General features: G+C 35.7%; 1 protein-coding gene across 1 annotated transcript in view; it reads left to right on the top strand.

Annotated features, from left to right (window-relative positions):
* SPR (Sex peptide receptor) overlaps positions 1–16644 on the top strand; it is a 1638905-nt gene that overhangs the window by 709513 nt on the left and 912748 nt on the right. The window contains exon 5 of the mRNA XM_069842363.1: positions 4580–4620. The gene's annotated coding sequence lies outside the window, so the exon portion shown is untranslated. The remainder of the gene's footprint in view (positions 1–4579; positions 4621–16644) is intronic.

Raw genomic sequence — 16644 nt, 5'->3', positions numbered from 1 at the left:
CATATTTTTAAAATTGCAAAGTAAATCCTGAAAAGACAAAGTATATGATTATGTCTCGTGACGGAAATATTATGCGAAATGGCAATATAAAAATTGGAAATTTATCTTTTGAAGAGGTGGAGAAGTTCAAATATCTTGGAGCAACAGTAACAAATATAAATGATACTCGGGAGGAAATTAAACACAGAATAAATATGGGAAATGCCTGATATTATTCGGTTGAGAAGCTTTTGTTATCTAGTCTGCTGTCAAAAAATCTGAAAGTTAGAATTTATAAAACAATTATATTACCGGTTGTTCTTTATAGTTGTGAAACTTGGAGTCTCACGTTGAGAGAGGAACATAGGTTAAGGGTGTTTGAGAATAAGTTTCTCAGGAAAATATTTGGGGCTAAGAGGGATGAAGTTACAGGAGAATGGAGAAAATTACACAACACAGAACTGCACGCATTGTATTCTTCACCTGACATAATTAGGAACATTAAATCCAGACGTTTGAGATGGGCAGGGCATGTAGCACGTATGGGCGAATCCAGAAATGCATATAGAGGCCGGAGGGAAAAAGACCTCTAGGGAGGCGGAGACGTAGATGGGAAGATAATATAAAAATGGATTTGAGGGAGGTGGGATATGATGATAGAGAATGGATTAATCTTGCTCAGGATAGGAACAGATGGCGGGCTTATGTGAACCTCCGGGTTCCTTAAAAGCCAGTAAGTAAGTAAGCAAAGACAATATATTTTGCAATGAAAATTTAGAGCAATATTATTCCAAAGCCTTCGCAAAACTGCACTGTAATGGTAACTAAGTGTCCCGCGCCGTGGCATCGTGGTCTAAGGCATCCTGCCTAGGACTCGCGTTACGGAATGCACGCTGGTTCGAAATTTTCTCAAGAAATTTCGGCCGGTGTATGGGACCGGTGCCCACTCAGCATCGTGATGCACTTGGGGAGCTGCGATAGGTAGCGAAATCAGGTTACGCAAACCAGCTATAACGATTGGGGGGGGGGGGCTCATCGTGCTACCCACACGATACCTCCATTCTGGTTGGATGATCGTCCACCTCTGCTTCGGCATGCGGCCGTGAGGCCAGCAGCCGGCTGATCGGTCTTGGCCCTTCGTGGGCTGTAGCGCCACGGATTATTAATGGTAACTAAGTAACAATAAGTGCACTGTAATGGGTCTATTTCAGTACAGTTTTTTGTTATGAAGAATGGTTTCCCTAGCAACAAGTTTCTTTGTGGGAATTCTAACTTTCAAGGCCTCACAACAATAGCTGTAAATAACCTACAATAAAAAAAACGATCGTACAGAAATAGTATATTGCAATACTAGTGTGGTGAATGGGATTTACAGAATCGATGAAAAGTTCGAAAAGACTAGATGAAGTCGTCAATTTTCAATTTCGAGTTTCTGCAACACACTTGTATTGCGTACTATTTTTTGGCAAATCTTAATAAAAAATTAAATTATTATTAATCATTTTAGTTTCTTATTTGTCGGTAGATGTCATTCATTTTTTCTTTATTCGTATTTGTTGATAGGTGTTATTCATTTGTTATTTACTTACCGCATGTGTGCTGTAAGTTTAATTGCAAGGCCTACTGAGAACATTAGTAAAGTGGTTAAAAAACACGCTCGGAAAAAAAATATATAGGCCTATATATATATATATATATATATATATATATATATATATTGTGTGGCTCTATTTAGAATGAACTCAAAAAGCTAATTCATTTTTATTCTCATTACTATTTTCAAGGTTTTTCGCATAATATGAATTAAAAATATTAAAAACATGGTCGCAAGGAGCCTTTTTAGTGGCGTCAATATAAAACGTACATTTGTGCGAGATCGTGCGTATTTGCTTGGTTTCCACACAAAACCAATCCCCGGAAAGTCTAAAATACCACATTCAGTATTCCCAACCTAACACACAGAACAATTTCCCTCTTCTTACCGCGTAAGTGATATATTGATTTTACTGCTTTAGGCTTTTAACATATTATTTTTAGAGCCGTTCAATATAGTAATAATTATAAATTGGAAACTTACCACTGCAATGTAACCTAAATTGCACTGTTAATAATTGTTTTTAAATATTTGCAAAAAATTAAGTAAACTCTACAACTCCACTAAAGTTGCTGCATTCGAGATGCAAGTAACATTAAGGAAGCCGTGAAAAAATCAACAAGATTCCAGATGCCGATGTTATTACTGCAATATGTTATATAAATAATATTGTTAAAATATTAAAATGAAAAATAAATAATTCCATAACCTTACCGTTTGTTTTAAGTTCGCATTTATAGACTGGGGGAAAAAAAAGACAGACGTATATCACGGCCTGCTGGAGTAAAGTAAACACAGAAAACATTTTAAAGCAACAATGTTGAAGATAGATATTTTTGTTTTACAAATTTGCCGTCATTGAACAGAAAGCAAGATGGAGATTTCATTGCAACTAATTGGAATTTCGTCTTTCAGGTATGTTATAAACGATCTTCGCACAAAATAATGTACGATATACGAGCGGTATGTTTTCTTTCAATTCTCGGAAATTAAAAAAGCTCAACTACGTTTCGCTTTTTCAAACTTTTCCTCGAACATGAAAACTTCAACATACCGCTCTTGTAACGCATATTACGATTAAAAGTACGTCATTACTATTAGGTCTTAATGGCAACAAATTTTGTACAGATGATAGTATTGTAGAAGTTTTAAAAATTATATAAACGTCCCCTCAATTTGTCTCAACAATGGTAATATAATCAATTAATAAGTGAAATATGCAGCAGGAAGGTATATGTCAATTACCATTGCACTATTTAAAACTGAGCTGCAAAATCTTGCTGTGTATAATGAAGCTGACTTGACATCGAATTATTCGACGTAATAAGGAATCAGATAATGAAATCAGGCTGCAAATGCAGCACGCTCATTACAACTTCAACAAAATGGACTGACCATTATGAATCGGAACAGTAGGAACAAATGAAGCGAAACAAAGCGCTTTCATGGTAATGAACGTCTATCTTCGTGGGAAGATAATCATCACTGCTGCCAACGTTAATACGTTAAAAGCGATATGTGGAGTTTAATTCGCCCCATGTTGTCGCTCTGTGACGTATAGGGAGAGGGGAGGAGCGTGGTACACCGTATTTGAGTCGTCCAGTGGATTTTTGTTCCTTTGTTTTTGTTGGTAGATGTGAACTGTAGAAGATATTGTTCGACTAGCTTTCTCTACTTTCACTAAGAAATATATTTGACGGATTCCAACAGTACACGTGTTAATAATTTTCATTGTGAGAAACACAATCATGTCCCGTCATCATCATCATCATCATTCTGGTATTTGTCATTGTTGTCTTCCATGTTTGGTTTTCATTATTGTCGTGTTTAGCTTTATAGTTATGTAACTAATATCCGGATTTCTTGATTTGAAACTACTTTTGTGCGAGATCGTGCGTATTTGCTTGGTCTCCGCACAAAACCAATCTGCGAAAAGTCTAAAATTCCACATTCAGTATTGCCAACCTAACACACATAATTTCCTCTTCTTACCGCTTAAGTGACATATTGATTTTACTGCTTTAGGCTTCTAATATATTATTTTTAGAGACGTTCAATATAGTAATAATTATAAATTGGAAACTTACCACTGCAATTTCACCTAAATTGCACTGTTAATTATTGTTTTTAAATATTTGCAAAAATTAAGTAAACTCTACAACTCCACTAAAGTTACTGCATTCGTGATGCAAGTAACATTAAGGAAGCCGTGAAAAAATCAACAAGATTCCAGACTCATCATAGACTTGGGGGGGGGGAAAGACAGACGTATATCTCGGCCTGCTGGAGTATAGTAAACACAGAAACCATTTTAAAGCAACAATGTTGAAGATAGATATTTTTGTTTAGCAAATTTGCCGTCATTGAACAGAAACCAAGATGGAGATTTCATTGCAACTAATTAGAAATTCCTCTTTCAGGTATGTAATAAACGATCTTCGCACAACATAATGTACGATACACGAGCGGTATGTTTTCTTTCAATTCTCGGAAATTAAAAAAGCTCAACTACGTTTCGCTTTTTCAAACTTTACCTCGAACATGAAAAATTCAATATACCGCTCTTGTAACGCATATTGCTATATTTTAAAAACATATTAATTTCTGTCATTCATGGCCTACTGAAATGTCGTCACCATAGTAACAGAAAGTGTGACTAGATTTATCGACTTTCATAAACATATGGCGTTGAAGTTGAATTAGCAGGTTTTTTTACCTATAATATCTGATGCTTTATGGTTTTTGCTTTACTTTAGACTATTAATTAACTCTTCCCATGTTAAAGGATCAATATTTTCATTTCCTTGTATGGTTTTTATTTCATTCTTAATGTTATCTTAATTATAAAGTTCTTCAAATCTGTTATGGCATTGGGTTAGTTTGTAAATTCTTTTTCACATTTTTGTATACTCTATTTAATTTAATAATCAGCAGTTTTAAAACAATTAGTAAAACATTAAAATAGTTTCTATTTTACTCTCTTAACGAGTGTTTCTTTGGTTCCAGGTGGAGAAATATCTGAATCTTCATTTCCGGATCATTGGAACGTAAGTAAGTAATACCTATATATAAATTTCTTTAAAATAATTTCTTACATCAATTTGCTGTTTGCAATTATTTTACCCCTCATAATAATTCTTGCTGTGAAACATACATTTCATTCTTTTGTGATGATATACCGTATGATACAAAATTCAGTTGACAAATGGAAAACATTGCTGTAATTGAAAATACAATTGTGTACAGTATGTTCACTACCGCAAATGTTCAAAATGTGCTCCATTTACTTAAAGAAAGTGCCTCACTCGATCATGACATTCTTCTGTCACGCTTAAAAGTGTTTCAGGTGGGACGTGCTGGATAACATAGGTCATTCTTTGTTTCAAGTCATCTGTAGATGTAGACATTGTCTCTGAAAAACTGCTGTTTCACAAATCCTCCATAGAAATAAATCAAGGGTGTGAAGTCTGGTGACAGTGGAGGCCATGGCTGAGGTCCTCCATGTCCAATCCAGTGAACACCGAACAATGCCGTGGTCCCATCTTGTTGAAACCACATTCTTATCTGTTTGTTCGGTGACAAATCATACAGGAACTCCATTACAATGCTGTCCTACAATTTCCCATTTGTGTTGGTTTACATTTGAATTGGTCATTGCTAAAAGGCCCTTTCTCCGTATTTTTGCAAAAATGAGTTAATTACAGATTCAACATCCTTACACATAAATATACAATCTGTGCTAAAAGGACTTTCCTCAAGCCTTCATACACACGCACAGTTGAGCATTTCATTTTTCGTGTCATGCTAAAATGCCCTTACTCCAGGATAGAGGGCCTTCTAGCTGTGAACTTGCCATTTAGCGGCGTTTCCATCTGATGACAAACCTTTATACTTACTATACTATCAGCTATCTTCATTGTTTGAAGCGGTCTGTTTATTCTGCTCTGATCTTTATTTGTGTTTTAATACAAATTATTATATTATGCGCAATTTCGGCTAATTAAAATGGAGACTGAGAGTTTGAAAAGCAAAAAGAGACGTAGTGATACTTGTAGTTGGAAACGAAATATATTAAAGAAAGCCAAAGTTAAAGGCACTGAACATGTGACTTACTCTGGAGAATTGGTGGCTGAAAGACGAACTGGTGAGGATTGTAGGTAAGTTCAGAATATTTACACTGAATCACTGACGTAAATGAATACTGCATAAAAATGTTATTTCCTTAGGCCACAAAAATCTTTATAGGCCATATAAAATATTTACGCATGCACAAAAATTAAGCCACTCATTAACTGGTGGCCCATGTTTTACAAAAGAGGTCTTTCTGTAGAATCTTATGGTAGAAAGGTACCTCGGTGTTCGAAGTTGTCATTCGCCCCTGCGAGTTGTTATGAATATATGTACAATGCCACTCTTCCTCATATTGTTTCAACATCCAAGTTCATTGATGGCTGTATTAGGCACACCTTTGCTCTTTGTCTACCTGGAATTGAAAACATAGTCCTTCCCCAACGTCCTGCTTATGATGAATTGATTGCAATCAACCCAGACAAAATGCAGGATATCAAGAAAATTCTATGCTACATTCCCCATGAACAGTTACCTTATTATGAGAAAGTTGTAAATTCTCCACTAGCAGAACATAGAGAAAATACAGAATGAAATCGTCAAGTTAGATTTAAAACAAGGGCCTAAAACTTTGTAATACGCAATTAAAATATATTTTAAGAAGAGAAATATACTTTTAACTTGAAATAATGGTAGTTTATTTAATTTACAATCCTGTATTTTATTACAGTACTCCATTTTTAACCAAATGTGAAATTATTTTAAGTTCACTGCTAAAAGGCCCTTAAATTTGAATTTTTAATTAATAATATTATACAAACTACATATGACAACAAAATAAAAATTGTCCTTCCAGAAAGCACAAATATACCTTTATGATGGACAGTCACCACATTGCTCTACGAAGATTAGTATTCCTTAAAAACAGTTTTTTTCGATTTATTCAGAACTAACATTTTTAAACAAAGGACCTTCTAGCAATGACCAATTCATTTCTAATAAAGAAATATGGTCCCGCAACCTTTTCACCTAGTATTCTACACCACATCATAACTTTTGGAACACCAGGGTTGTTAGCTTCACGCATCCATGTTGGGTTTTCTTTGGATTGTGCCCATCCGGAATGAAGTATTCGTCACTGAACAGAACATGCTGAAGGAAAGATCTATCATTATGCAAATGCTGTGTGATCCATTGCAATATGTTCACCTTTTCAGTGGATGCTCTTCTTGCATTGTGTGTAAGTGCTGTAATTTGTACATAGGGATAAAAACGTGCAGATTTCAGTGAATTATTCAAAAACGGGCTCTTAAGTGTTGTCGGAAAAATTCACCATTAAAATGGGACACACTCACGGACAGGAGAACGCGAATTCGATTATGCGCACTGTTCAAAACATACAGAGGTGAGCCTGCCTGGAGAGAAATAAAAAATAGGTTGCAGCCACCAAATTACTCTTCAAGGAACGACCACTCATATAAATTTAGGGAAAGAAGGCAGAGGACGGACACTGGAAAGTTTTCTTTTCCGAATAGTACTATCAGGGACTGGAATGCTTTACCTGCAGACTTACTAAAGGCTTTACCAACAACCAAAAATTTATTTAAAAATAGGCTTAAGGACCTTACTAGTAGACGGTAATTATACACAGTATTTAAAAGGTGTAAATGATATGTTGTTATTGAAGTGTTGTATCAGTGAAGAATTATGTTGTGTCAGTGAAGTGTGTTGTATCAGTGAAGAAGTATGTCGTGTCAGTGAAGTGTGCTGTCTAAGTGGAACGTGTTCCTGTCAGTGACGCTTTATAGTTTATAGTGGCAGTGCATAGTATTTGAACAGTGAAATGTTTTTGAAGTGTTAGTGAAATCATGATAGAATCAGTGAAATGTGTCGTAGTTCCAGTGCAGTGAGTGAGTTGACAGCGAAATGAGTGTAATGTTGAAAGGTACTTGTGCAGATATGAACATATCATACTCTTGGGTTTTAGTTCGATCTTAGTTTTAGGATACAAATTAGATTTATTTCAAATATTATTTTAAGTGATCGTTTCATTTAATTTAGTATATTCCCTGTTGTTGTTATTATTATTATTATTATTAATTGTATTTTAATTAATAAGTTTATTATTGTCATTATTGAGTGTAATTAGTTACCACTGCCACTGCAGTGTGAATAAATACATACATACAATGAAATATTCTGCGAACAGATTCTCTACTGATACCACTTTCTCGAACCACATAGTGTACTGATCTTTTTGGACTGGCCGTCATCTTCACAACGCCGTCTATTGAATGCTGTCCATCAGTAGCAGATTTGAGACGAAAGATGGAGAATTCTAGCGGTAGAAAAGGAGAATATGTACTGCCAACCTAACAGTACAAATGAAAAATATCACTCAGATTACGGACATCTTGGAGGGAACACGTCATTATGTTGCTTTGTACAATAAATATTTTAGTTTTACAATTAGTAATGTTTGCATTTGTTGACGGACTTCTGTATCACACTGTATTTAATAATATAATACAGTATGCAGCCTACAGTATGGAAGTAATATAACTGCAGACATTAACAGCTTATTTAGATATTCACAAGTGGCGGCACTCCTTTGTTACGTGGTTAGCATTTCACAAGACAACACAATAAAATCACAAGATAAAAGAAAAAAATATATAGTTCCAAGAGAAATGGAGACTGTCCTGAACAAGTAACGCAGAGAGATTAAATATAAATATTGATGAAACTCTATTGATCTCATGCTTTACAATTGTTGGTTTGTGCATGGAAGTGTTATTAACTTCAGTCATAATGGGTGAAGTATTTTATTCCACATGAAAAAATTACATGTTGGCTTATCTGTTGACCATAAGCTGTTATTTATCTACAAATGTATAGGTAAACGTTTACACAATTAAACTTGCTGCACTGTGAATTTTTCATTGCTATGTTTCCCGTGTAATTTCTGATTAAGTAAACTGCTATTCTGTAGACAAAATTCTGTAACACATTTTTTACATATTTGTGAGACAAAAAATAATTTCAAAACAACACACGCATTCGTCGCATTCTTTCTGCGTCACGGCCACGAGTCGGCGGAATTGTTTAAAAATATTCGACAGAGGAGCAGAAATTAAGAGGGGTGGGGGGATGGTTTTACATATTATTCTGCGAATAGTCTGTGAGGGTTGTAAAGGGAGATACATAAAAATGAAATGTTGATGATTAATTAAAATTCCACCTTTGCTCCATAACGGCAAGTGCAATTGTATCATAATTGATGATTATTTACTATGTGTTTGAAAAACGAACGTTACGGGAACTAGTACGAATGTTAGCCCAAGTTAAATATTATAGGTTACATGCTGTATTTCATATGTGTTATATTAGGCCTGCTCTATAATGAAAATAATAATAATAATAATAATAATAATAATAATAATAATAATAATAATAATAATAATAATCTAAACTAATAATAAATCTGTAGCCGAAATTGTCCTGGCAATTTTCGATTTTCCAAAAATAATTGGTCCTAACACATATAATTAACCACCCTGAAACCGAAAATCGCTTTTTAGAAATTTTTGTATGTATGTATGTACGAGTATGTCTGTCTGAATGTCTGTATGTTTGTTACCTTTTCACGCGATAATGGATGAACGGTTTTCGATGAAAATTGGAATATAAATTAAGTTCGTTGTAACTTAGATTTTAGGCTATATGGCATTCAAAATACATTATTTGAAAATAGGGTTATAAGGGGGCCTGAATAAAATAAATCGAAATATCTCGCTTATTATTGATTTTTCTGAAAAATGTTACATAACAAATGTTTCTTTAAAAATAAGTTGCGATAAGTTTTATTCCTTGCAAAATTTTGATAGGACTCATATTTAATGAGATAAATGAGTTTTAAAATTAAAATAACTGCCTTCTAAGGCCGTATAATGAAATAAAAAACAAATGACTTCGTCTATAAGGGGCCTTGGACAGCAACAATCGAAAGCCATGAAAGATAGCCTACAGAGAATGTTTCTGCGTTTGTATGAAGTAATATCGGAAGCTAAATTAACCGATTTGTATAATTAATTATTATTTCACCATTGGAAAGTGTAGTTTCTGTAGATGGACATAATGCTATAATGTTATTGCAGTAACTTCTTATATAATATAATGTAATGTAATATAATATAATATAATATATGTAATATTATATAATATAATTTAAGTTATTTGAAGGGTTCAGAACCATAGTCGGCCAAACGTCATTTACTGAATACGTAGAAAACAAGGGTTAAAATTAAGTTATTACCATAATTCAATGGAAACCTATAGCAAGTAAAATAAAATATACACATTAAATCTAAATGATGTCAATCTTCATTAAACTGTGGTTGCATGTAATAAAAACTAGAAACATGTTAAAGGAATTGTCATTGCACCAAATGAGTGGTCCCTGGACCAAAATGATCGCATTTTAATTATTTGGATGTAATTTAAATTAAGTAACATATTAAACGATTTATCCTTCTATCAAACACGAATGTTACCTGGATTAAATGTCCTATTTTAATTATGTAATTTATTTATATTTATTTCTAACGGGTGCAGCGGAGCGCACGGGTACGGCTAGTAATAATAATAATAATAATAATAATAATAATAATAATAATAATAATAATAATAGCCACTAGCGTAGTTCAGTCGGCTAAAACGCTTGCCTGCCAACCAGGAGTTGCGTTGAGGCGCGGGTTCGATTTTCGCTTTGGATGATTACATGGTTGGAGTTTTTTCCGAGGTTTTTCGCGAGAGTAAAGCAAATGTCAGGTAATCTATGGTGAATCCACGGCCTCATTTCGCTAATAGTCATCTCGCAATCATCAATCCCATCGGCGCTAACTAATCCATAACCAATAACCAACTAAAAATAATGATGATAATAGGCCTAATAATAATAATAATAATAATAATAATAATAATAATAATAATAATAATAATAATAATAATACCTTCCTTTAATATTTCTTTTCCTTCTCTCTTTTTCCTATCATAGTAATTTCTGTAATTTTTTTAACATTCTGCAAAATTATTCTTGTTTTACACTATTTCTACTTTCCCATAGTCTTGTTTCTTCGCCTGTCTCTTTGCTTTCTGTTCTCTTTCCTCTTACTGTATTTTTACCATTGTCTTTCTTTTTTTTCTTTTCTCTTCTTCCTTTATTGTGTTTTCTTTTCCTATAATTATATATATATATTTTTATCTCCCGTTGTTCCTTTACATCCTGTTTTTCATCATTTAATCTCTATTGTTTTCTTCCCTTTTGATCCCCTTTGTCTTTTTCCCATCCATCATTTCTCTTTTCCATCTCCAATTCTCTTTTTCATCTCCAGTTTCTCTTTTCCGTCCCCAGTTTCTCTTTTCCGTCCCCAGTTTCTATTTTCTGTCCCCAGTTTCTCTTTACCATGCCCAGTTTCTCTTTTCCGTCCTCAGTTTCTCTTTTCCATGCCCAGTTTCTCTTTTCCGTCCCCAGTTTCTCTTTTCCGTCCCCAGTTTCTCTTTTCCGTCCCCAGTTTCTCTTTTCTGTCCCCAGTTTCTCTTTTCCGTCCCCAGTTTCTCTTTTCTGTCCCCAGTTTCTCTTTTCCGTCCCCAGTTTCTCTTTTCTGTCCCCAGTTTCTCTTTTCCGTCCCCAGTTTCTCTTTTCCGTCCCCAGTTTCTCTTTTCCGTCCCCAGTTTCTCTTTTCCATGCCCAGTTTCTCTTTTCCATCCCCAGTTTCTCTTTTCCGTCCTCAGTTTCTCTTTTCCATGCCCAGTTTCTCTTTTCCGTCCTCAGTTTCTCTTTTTTTCGTCCCCAGTTTCTCTTTTCCGTCCCCAGTTTCTCTTTTCTGTCCCCAGTTTCTCTTTTCCGTCCCCAGTTTCTCTTTTCCGTCCCCAGTTTCTCTTTTCCGTCCCCAGTTTCTCTTTTCCGTCCCCAGTTTCTCTTTTCCGTCGCCAGTTTCTCTTTTCCGTCCCCAGTTTCTCTTTTCCATGCCCAGTTTCTCTTTTCCATCCCCAGTTTCTCTTTTCCATGCCCAATTTCTCTTTTCCGTCCTCAGTTTCTTTTTTCCGTCCCCAGTTTCTCTTTTCCGTCCCCAGTTTCTCTTTTCTGTCCCCAGTTTCTCTTTTCCGTCCTCAGTTTCTCTTTTCCGTCCCCAGTTTCTCTTTTCTGTCCCCAGTTTCTCTTTTCCGTCCCCAGTTTCTCTTTTCTGTCCCCAGTTTCTCTTTTCCGTCCAGTTTCTCTTTTCTGTCCCCAGTTTCACTTTTCCGTCCCCAGTTTCTCTTTTCCGTCCCCAGTTTCTATTTTCCGTCCCCAGTTTTCTTTCCATTCCCTGTTTCTCTTTTCCATCCCCAGTTTCTCTTTTCTGTCCCCAGTTTCTCTTTTCCATCCCCAGTTTCTCTTTTCCGTCCCCAGTTTCTCTTTTCCGTCCCCAGTTTCTCTTTTCCATGCCAATTTTCTCTTTTCCATGCCCAGTTTCTCTTTTCCATGCCCAGTTTCTCTTTTCCATGCCCAGTTTCTCTTTTCCATCCCCAGTTTCTCTTTTCCATGCCCAGTTTCTCTTTTCCGTCCCCAGTTTCTCTTTTCCATGCCCAGTTTCTCTTTTCCATGCCCAGTTTCTCTTTTCCATGCCCAATTTCTCTTTTCCATCCCCAGTTTCTCTTTTCCGTCCCCAGTTTCTCTTTTCTGTCCCCAGTTTCTCTTTTCCGTCCCCAGTTTCTCTTTTCTGTCCCCAGTTTCTCTTTTCCGTCCAGTTTCTCTTTTCTGTCCCCAGTTTCACTTTTCCGTCCCCAGTTTCTCTTTTCCGTCCCCAGTTTCTATTTTCCGTCCCCAGTTTTCTTTCCATTCCCATTTTCTCTTTTCCATCCCCAGTTTCTCTTTTCCATCTCCAGTTTCTCTTTTCCATCCCCAGTTTCTCTTTTCCGTCCCCAGTTTCTCTTTTCCGTCCCCAGTTTCTCTTTTCCATGCCCAGTTTCTCTTTTCCATGCCCAGTTTCTCTTTTCCATGCCCAGTTTCTCTTTTCCATGCCCAGTTTCTCTTTTCCGTCCCAGTTTCTCTTTTCTGTCCCCAGGTTCTCTTTTCCATCCCCAATTTCACTTTTCCATCCCCAATTTTCCTTTCTCATCCCGAATTTCTGTTTTTCACCCCAATTTATATTTTTCATCTCAAATTTCTTTTCCTCACCCCATTTCTCCTTTTCATCCCCTACTTCCCATCCTCATTTTCTCCTCTCTTTTCCGTGCTCTTCTCTCCTTCAAATCCCCTTTTCCTGCTCCAACCATTGTCCCTCCTTTTCATTCACCTTTTCTCTTTTGATCTCCTTTTTAATTTCTTCTTACCGTTTTTCTTTCTTTCTCTTTCTTTTCGTTTTCGTTTCATTTTTTCATCTCCCTTTTCTGCTTTCATAATCTTTTGCTGTTTTTCTTCCCGTTGTAATGTTTTAACCACCTTTTCTCTTTCGCATCGCCATTTCAATTTTTATCCAGTTCTCTCTTTTTCTTCCTTGTTCCTAATTCATAACTTTCTCTCTTCTTTATCCGTTTTTCTTTGTTCGTCCGTATTCCTTTCTAATTTTTTGTTTTCTTCCTCATCCCATTTACCGTTTTCCAAAGCCTCTTGGCTTTTAGCCTCCCTTTCCTTGTATTTATCCCCTTTTCCCATTCCATCGCATTTTATCTTTTATTTCCTTATATTTTCTTCATCACGTTGCACTTTTTCAACACTTATTTTTCTCTCCTTCTCCCCTTTGGCCTTCTCAAATTTCCTCTGAATCATTTTTATCCTGTTCTCATTCTGTTCTTTTCCTTTCATTCTATTTTTTAATAACTTTTGTACTTGAATGCTCTTCTATTGCTTTTCAATTTTTTACATTCACTTTTTTCTCTTTCCCTTTTCGATGATTTTTTCGTCTCTTTTTTACGTCTTTATGCCCCTCTTTTCTTCATTTTCCCTTTTGTCCTTATTATCCTCCTTCCCTTATAGTTTTTTTGGCCCTTCAGTTCTTTCTCACAAATAAATAAAAATCACGTCATATCTGCCCCAGAATTCCAAAACATTCCCTTCAGATGCCACACAACTACAATCCCGAACGTCACTATTTGTAATTTCCTACGGCGCACATTTCCTCTCTTAACAACTTTTCCCACCCCTGACTCGATCAGGTTATTTGTCAGTATTAGCATGGCGACACTCCAGGCCTTGTAAACAAATTATCCGCAATCTTAAGTGCGATTATTTCTGGAATAAATGCTGGGACGAAATAAGATCCATTTTAACCTTCTTATTGGCTATGAAGATAAATAAAGCTCAAGGTTGCCATGGAGACGGAAATAGGAAGAAGGGAATAAGTTTTGTGTTTCATCTACCTTCCAGGCTGATCCGAGACACACTAAAATAATATATCAGATGGCTGTTAAATGTGCCAGTTTGCAATTCCGACGTTCGCTCTTGGATACGTGCCCGCTAACCTCGAGTTTTTCTTCTCTGTCTGAGGTAATTCTTTCTAATATGAGTGACGTAGCCTTCTCCCACACGTTCTTCCGGTAAGCATTTTCTTGCGTGAGAGTTTTGTCGCTTCGCGTTTATTGTTGCAATGCATCTTGTTTGTAGTTACCAGTTCTTTTTCTTCTTGAGTGCTTTGAGAATTAATTTTCTAGACCGCGTTTTAGAAATGTATTCTTGTGGAGTTTTATTTGTAAACACAATATTTCTCAGTGTTCAACATACTACAATTAATATCTTGAGAAATGAGCAAAATGTTTATCATCACTGTAAAAGTAGCATATCTTGCACTATGAGCTCTTAGACAAGAAACAAAACACGCTCCTATTCAACAGATACGAAACTAATACATAGCGACAAACAGGAACATCGTGTTTCTTCATTTGTTTCTTGCCAAAGAGCTCACAGTGGAAGATATGCCGCTCCTACAGTGATGACAAAGATTTGCTCATTATGTGAATTGTAATGTGGTCTACCTTTTTGGGGTATTGCACAAACATGGCCGCCATTTTGAATTGACGTCAATGTTTTCAAATGAGAAGAGGGTCTTGTGATTATATCAAACACTACCAGAATTTTTCTACGAATACATTCCTGTGATCAGATTTAATATCTTGTACAGTACGTTAGATTTTAAGTATATGTGCTAAATTGCTGCTTGTAATATACAGCGTGTCCGAAATGAAACCTACCGATAAAGAGATGAACTAACTAGACATCGATAAAACTTACATAGGTCAGCTTGCACTAAAATGTAGAGAAACTCAAGAAGTTTTTATGTCGTGAAACTGGCGAACCTGTTATTCCTATTGTTGTGTATACGCAGATTCTTTTCCAAAATGGCTCCATTCATATCGCAAGAAAAAGTGCAGTGCTGTAAATGGTTAGCAGAGTTTAAGTTTCCGGTTACAGTTCAGCTGAGATTTCGTGAAAAATACATCCGTGCAGCTCCTGATAGGCACACCGTTGTTCAGTGGCACAAACATTTGCTATAAAATGGAGACTTTCAGCCACGTGGTGGCGGCAACGTTTCACCTGTGTAACTGAGAATCCTCGTGTTATTTTTTAACGTGAACGTAACTCTCCAAATTTAAATGTTTGTACATCTTGATTACATAACTTTTAACACTGTGTCACTTTGGAATATGTATGGTAAGACTTACCTGTGTTAAACTTCAACGTACCTCGTTTACATGTTTCATCTTCAGAACTGGTCGTTTTTGGTCTTGATGCCTCTCGTTTTGTTTCCAGTGAGGGTGTGTTCGTATGGTATAATGTAGAGTCAAAAAGTGTATGTGTTTTGAAATTGAGTTGTGTGTTGAGAATTTCGTTGGGGTGTGTTTTCGTGTATCTGTATATTTCATATTGTTCTAGTGTGTTTAGTTTCTGGCTTTTTGGTTGGATGTGTAGTATTTCCATGTCTGTTGATGTCTCTGTAGGTGTGGTTAGCATTTGTGATGTGTTCTATATATGTGGAAGTGTTTTGCAATTTTGTTATGGCTTGATGTGTTCTTTGTAACGTGTTTGAAATGATATTCCTGTCTGTCCTATGTAGAAGTTGTTGCAGGTGTTACATTTGAGTTTGTATACGCCTGTGTGGTTGTATTTGTTGTTCGTGTGTTGATAATGTTTTTGCAGAGTGTTATTTGTTCTGTATGCGATGTTGTAATTTAATTTCTTGAATGAGGTTGCAATCTTGTGTCTTTTTTTGTTTTCGTATGTTAGTGTGATGTATTTTTTGTGTTCTCCTGTTTGTGTTGTATTCTTATGTTTTTTATGATTATATTTTATCTTACATATTATATTGTCTATCATGTTAGGGTTGTATCCGTTTTCTTGTGCTATGTATTTGATTGTGTTTAGCTCTTCGTTGTAATCCTGTTGGTTCATTGGTATGTTGAGTAGTCTGTGTACCATTGTTCGGAATGCAGCTTGTTTGTGTTGTGTTGGATAGTTGGATGTGTTGTGTATGTGTTGTTGTTGTTGGTTTTCTGTATACTTTGAATGTGTGTTTGTTGTCTACTTTTGTTATTGTGATGTCTAGAAAATTTATGGATTTGTTGTTTTCAATTTCTAATGTGTAGTGTAGCTTTGGGTGTATTTTGTTTATGTGTTGATGCAGGTTTTTGGATCTGTCATTTGTTTCCTTTGTATAGTATTGATACCGGTATGTCATCTACGTATTTGTGCCAATATATGATGTTGTCTGCGTGTTTGTTGTTGTTTTTGTTTAGTATGTATGTCTGTTCTATGTGGTGTAAGAATATTTCTGCTAGTATGCTGGAAATGAGTGATCCCATGGGTAGGCCTTCAATTTGTATGTAATATTTGTTATTGTATGTGACGTAGTTTTGTTTTGTGATGATGTCTCTGGTATGGATGATTTCTTTAATGTGTTCTTGTGGTGTGTTGTTTTTGAGCATTTGTTCTAGTATCTGTAGTGTATCTTTTAAGGGTATGTTTGTGT

Source organism: Periplaneta americana, chromosome 12 (assembly GCF_040183065.1).
Source record: "Periplaneta americana isolate PAMFEO1 chromosome 12, P.americana_PAMFEO1_priV1, whole genome shotgun sequence".
In the NCBI taxonomy this organism is placed as follows: Eukaryota; Metazoa; Arthropoda; class Insecta; order Blattodea; family Blattidae; genus Periplaneta; species Periplaneta americana.
The sequence above is the reverse complement of the archived record's forward strand: the minus strand, read 5'-3'. Positions and strand labels throughout refer to the sequence as shown.